This window comes from Orycteropus afer, unplaced genomic scaffold (genome assembly GCF_000298275.1).
Source record: "Orycteropus afer afer isolate SDZICR_OR568_19922 unplaced genomic scaffold, OryAfe1.0 scaffold00300, whole genome shotgun sequence".
In the NCBI taxonomy this organism is placed as follows: domain Eukaryota; kingdom Metazoa; phylum Chordata; class Mammalia; order Tubulidentata; family Orycteropodidae; genus Orycteropus; species Orycteropus afer.
Genome location: NW_006921887.1, coordinates 2,518,565 through 2,524,845, shown reverse-complemented (window position 1 = coordinate 2,524,845; position 6,281 = coordinate 2,518,565).

Sequence of the window (6,281 nt, the reverse complement as noted above, 5' to 3'; positions counted from 1 at the left end):
GATTATCTTCTGTGTCTGTGTTAATTGGTTTCCCTTTTCTTTGTTGAAGAGGGTCTGTGCAATCCTTCTGCCTAGTCCACCATCTTGCCGGAACCTCGGCACCCAAATTTTGATAGAGCAAATTTGTTGGAGCACATCCCAGTAAGTGGAAGAGAACGCTTGTGTGAAATTCATTTCATTTTTGTTTGTACTCCCCATGCCCAAATGTTTCATATTCAGATGATGTTGTGGCTGTGTATATGGCAACTTCATTTTTTATGACACCTTTCCTACAAACCATATCTTTAAGCACTCTACAGAACTTCTGCAAGTAACACAATACTGTACTTGTAGAATCATTGAAACAGGAGCAGAGAAGAAGTTGAAGAAAAGACAAGGAAGATGCAAAATATGGAATATTGTCACATTTTTCAAGCAGGTACCAAAATAAAGAAATCCTGTCACTATCAGAGAATAATGAGGGAAAAAGCACTACCTGTCCAGGGCTTCAGATGTGATGGTCCTTCTTAACTTTCCTATTATATGTATTATGAGTTCACACAACTAAGACAAAACCTTATTAATTCAAAAGCCCACATTTTCACGAGGATATACTGGATATTCCAGGGATTTTAGAAACCTGGATAGCATTAATTCTCTGAATCTCAAACCAGAGCACATCAAAGTAATGTTGGTAGGTGAGGGAAATGAATTCCCATAATAAAAACCAAAAGTTTACAAGATAGCAATTGAAACTGTGCCTTTCAATTTGGTTAATAATTACCAAGGGGTTGGGAATACTAAGTACAGATGTTAAGATGACATGCCAAACTTTTGGATAGAGCAAGTCACATGTTCTGATAGTCCTTTAGGGAGCAATATCATCTACCCTGAGACACACGTGTAGAGAGAGATGAATATGCCCTATGCCATGGCATGTTCATGGCATGTATTTATGTTGTCACCTCTTCTTTTGACATGCTTAATTTTTTTTTCCCAAAAAGAAAAGCTATTTCCTTTTTTGATGACAAAAGCAATATGTACACAATGTAGAAGAAAATATAGAAAAGTACATTGAGAGAAATAATATCATGTAGCACATAAAACACTCTCTCATCTGTCTAAGGTCCTTTAATATGTTCACCACATACATGATTCATCTGTACACTTTGAAATATATTGTCCTAATTCATAGGACTTTTCCTAGGATGGCCCCTCCTCATCTGTCTCTGTCTAACAGGGTTTTTGTTGTTATTTGCCATCAAGTCAGACCCAACTCATAGAGACCTCTCCTTGGGTTTCCGATAAAATGTCACTACGGAAGTAGATTGTACCATCTTCCTTCTGAGGAGTGGCTGGTGGATTTGAACTGCCAGCCTTCTGGTTAGCAGTCAAGTGCCTTAAGCACTATGCCATCAGAGCTCCTGTCTAACAGGGTGTTGTTGTTGTTATGTGCCGTCGAGTCAGCCCCGACTCATAGCGACCCCTCCTTGGGTTTCCAAGGCAGTATCACTACGGAAGTAGGATTGCCCAACCTTCCTTCCGAGGAGTGGCTGGTGGGTTTGAACTGCCAGCCTTCTGGTTAGCAGTCAAGTGCTTTAGCCACTATGCTACCAGAGCTCCTAACAGGGTAGGGAGCTCCAATTTCTTCCACGGTCCCTTATCCCATTTTAAACCAGGATCTTTCTTCATCTTCTACACATAACTTAAGTGCTGTGTCTTACTCCACCTCCTCCCATCCCTTTACTTCCTTGTGAGACTCCATTCACTCCTCTACCCCTTGACACAGGAGATTCAGCCTTGGAAACTTGGCCCATACCTTCTAAAAGTTTTCTAATTCATGCTTCTTCCCTGGTTGGTAAAATCCATAGCACCTGAGAAGGTGAGATGCAGATAAGAGGGGAAGGACCAAGGTGATTGTCATGTTATATACCTTCTAGGAACACACTCATACTGTCTTCTGTGCAAATGCACCCCTGCCACCCTTGACAAAATGTAGATGATATACCTCAGGAGCTGTGAAACATGGCAGCCTGGTAGTTGGTCCTTTCTCAGAAGGACTGTGGACCTGGCACAGAGTAGGTGGGTGCTCAGTGCACATTTTCTCTGGCTGTCAGAGGAAGGAGCCCTGGTGGTGCAGTGATTAAGCACTTGACTGCTAACCAAAAGGTTGGTGGTTCAATCCTACCAGCAGTTCTGTGGGAGAAAAGATTTAGTAATCTGTAATCATAAAGACTCCATCATCCACTGCAGTCGAAACAGACCCGACTCATAGTGACACATCCTTGGGTTTCTGAGGTAGTATCTCTATGGAAGTAGATTGCCCAACCTTCCTTCCAAGGAGTGGCTGGTGAGTTTGAACTGCTACCCTTCTGGTTAGCAGTCACATGCCTTAGGCACTCCTATAGGGGAGTTCTACTCTGTCACATGGAGTCACTATGAGCCAGAATTGACTCGATGGCACACAACAACTCCTCCCAGGAAATGGACACACATCATTTCAAAATGTATTTGTCAAAATGTATTTGTCTTAAACCTCATTCATTTAGCTTCCAGCATAACAAACCTCATTTAGCTTCTAGGGTAACAATCCTGATATATTTGTTTTTGCTTATGATGGCTAATAATTTAATGTGCTATCCTTTATAAAACTATGCACTTGCATGCATGTTCATGCATATATAAAAGCCTTTATTTAGGACCTTAGCCCAAAGGAATGAGCTACGTAGTAAATATTTTAGGCTTTGCAGGGCATATAGTGTCTGTAGCAACTACTAAATGCTGTGGTTGCAGCCCCAAAGCAGACACAGAAAATATGTAAACAGGTAGCATGACCATCTTCCCTTTACAAAAACAATCACTGGACTGGACTCAAGTCAGGGAGATATAGTTGCCAAATTTTGTCCTAGAGAATCTTTTACTTGGGGAAGATTGGTTAATAGAAAGTCAACAAAGACACCTGGGGCAAGTTATCTCACATCTATGTTCCTCAATTTCTTCTGTAAAATCGCATAATAATAGGACCCGCTGAGTAGGTTTATTGTGAGGATTAAACAGACTGACACATGAATACAGTTGTTGTTAGATGCTGTCAAGTCAGCTCCAACTCATAATGGCCCTATGTATAACAGAACAAAATACTGACGGCTGTGTGCCATCTTCACAGTCCTTGCTATAGCTAAGCCCATTGTTGTAGCCACTGTGTCAGTTCATCTCGTTGAAGGTCCTGCCCTTTTTCACTGACCCTCTGCTTTAGCAAGAGTGATATCCTTCTCCAGCGAGTGGTCTCTTATGACAACATGACTGAAGTAGGTCTACAACTCTTCTGTCAGTTTGTCATACTGTGGTGGCTTGCATGCTGCTATGAGTCTGGAGGCTATGTCACTAGTATTTTAAATACCAGCAAGGTTACCCATGGTGACAGGTTTCAACGGAGCTTCCCGACTAAGACAAATTCAAAAGAAGGAAGGGACCATCCGCTTCTCAAAGAATTGGCCGGTGACAATCTTATAAATAGCAGTGGAACACTGACTGATATACTACTGGAAAACTTTATAAATAGCCCTAAAACATTGTCTGATATAGTACTGGAAGGTGAGCCCCTCAGGTTAGAAGGTGCTCGAAATACAACTGGGGAAGAGCTGACTCCTCAAAATAGAGTCAACCTTAATGACATGGATGGAGTAAAGCTTTCATGACCTCCATTTGCTAATGTGGCATGACTCAAAATGGAAAGAAAGAGCTACAAACATCCACAAATAATTGTGACATGGAATGTACAAAGTATGAATGTAGGAAAATTGAAAGTTGTCAAAAATGAAATGGAATGCATAAAGATGGATATCCTAGCTATTAGTGAGGTGAAATGTATGGTTTTGGCCATTTTGAATCAGACAATCATATCATCTACTATGCTGGGACTGATAAATTGAGGAGGAATGGCATGGCATTCATTGTCACAAAGAATGTTTTAAGATTTATCCTGAAGTACAATGCTGTCAGTGATAAGATACTATTCATACACCCACCCAGTTACTATTAGGAGCTCTGGTGGTGTAGTGTCTAAGGCATTTGACTGCTAAATTCAAATTTCTGCACCAAACACCCAAGCCAAAGACAAGGAAATTGTAGATTTTTACCAACTTCTGCAGTTTGAAATTGACCAAACATGCAATCAAGATGTGTTGATTATCACTGGTGATTGGAATGCAAAAGTTGGAAACAAAGAAGAACCACCAGAAGTTGGAAAATATGGCCTTGGTGATAAAAAGGAGGCTGGAGATCACATGATAGAATTTTGCAAGGCCAATGACTTATTCACTGCAAATACTTTTTTTCAACAACGTAAATGGTGGCTATACATGTGGACCTTGCCAGATGGTATACACAGGAATCAGATCGACTATACCTGAGGAATGAGGCAATGGAAAAGCTCAGTATCTTCAGCCAAAACAAGGCCAGGAGCTGATTGTGGAACAGACCACCATCAACTGCTCATACACAAGATCACGTTGAAGCTGAAGATAGTTATAACAAGTCCATGAGAGCCAAAATACGACCTTGATTATATCCCACCTGAATTTAAAGACCATCTGAAGAATAAAATTGATGCATTGAACACCAATGACCAAAAACCAGATGAATTTTGGGTTGATATCAAGAATATCACCCATGTCTTAAAAGTTTGCAAGGGGTTATCTAGATGCAATGATGGGTATCTCTTTGTTCAGAGCAAAGAAAAATGAAGAAAATCAAAGATGTATGGATACAATCAGTCTAAGGGAGTGGTAGACCATGCAATTCTCAGCTTACATGACTATGAGACCAGAAGAGCTAGATGGTGTCTGGCTACCACTGTCAACCACTCAGAAGGGGTTCAGTACCAAGAGATCCTGGATAGAGTGGGAAAACGATGTGGAGCAAAACTCAAAATCATAGGAAAAGACCAGGTTTGCTGGTCTGAGAGAGCCTGGTAAGACCCGAGACTATGGACCCTAGCCATCCTTCAGGTCTGGAATTAAACTCACTCCTGTCCAAATTATAGATATACATATGGGGTGAACACTTACATCAGGTAAGTATACCACTTGGAGCAATCAATCATGGGAGAACACAAGGGCAGTGTTTGCACAAGGAGACAGCTTGGGGGGCAGGAATGCATGGGAGGGAAGGACACAGGAAAGAGGTAACTGCTGGGAGGAAGTGAGAAGAGAGCTGTTACATTTTTGGGAATTGCAGTAAAAGTCATGAGATGAAATGTATATGAACTGCTGTATGGATAATGAACTTGCTTTGTGAACTTTCACCCAAATCATAATAAAAAATTAAAAAAGAAATAACAATAGAAAGTACAGTATATATACATAAGCCAATAAATAGGTATTTATTATAACTATCAAGACATATATGTACTATAGGTTACATATGTGCCATACTATCATACACCTGGAGTTCAATCATTTTGTATACAAGAGACGTGAGATAAATGTGCTGTATGGGAGAAGCTGTTGCACATGCTGTGTCTGGTTATGTCCACTAGGTCCTACTCTCCAATTAGGATTTCTGAACTCTATTATAACCTTAGGAGCTCCGGTGGCATAGTGCCTAAGGCATTTGACTGATAACCAGAAGGCTGGTGGTTCAAACGCACCTGCCACTCCTTGGAAGGAAAGTTGGGCAATCTACTTCCATACAGATACCACCTTGGACACCCAAGGATGGGTTGCTATGAGTCAAAAATGACTCGACAGCAGTGAATTTTTTTTTTTTTTTTTTGAATTATAACCTTATGGGACCATGAATGTATGTGGGTTGGATGTTACCTAAACAGATGTTATGTGGTACATGACTGTATTTCAGTTTTGTCTATTAAATAATTTAAAATATAAATATTACAAAAAGATCATCATCCATGAAGAAAACAAAAGGTCATTAAAAAGACAAGAAAGGAAGCAAAGACCAAAATGAATGTCAGAAGAGACTCTGAAACTTGCTCTTGAATGGAGAGTTGTTGTTGTTGTTGTTGTTATTAGATGTTGTCGTGTCATTTCCAACTCATAACGAACTGATGCACAGCAGAATGAAACACCTCCTGGTCCCGCACCAGCTCCATGATCCCTGCTATACTTGAGCCCATCATTGCAAGCCACCAGGTCAATCCATCTCGTTGAAGGCCTTCCCCTCTTTCGTCGACCCTCCACCCTACGAAGCATGACATCCTTCTCCAGGGAATGGTCCCTTCTGACAACATGACCAAAGTAGGTGAGACGAAGTCTGACCATTCTCACTACCAAGGAGCATCT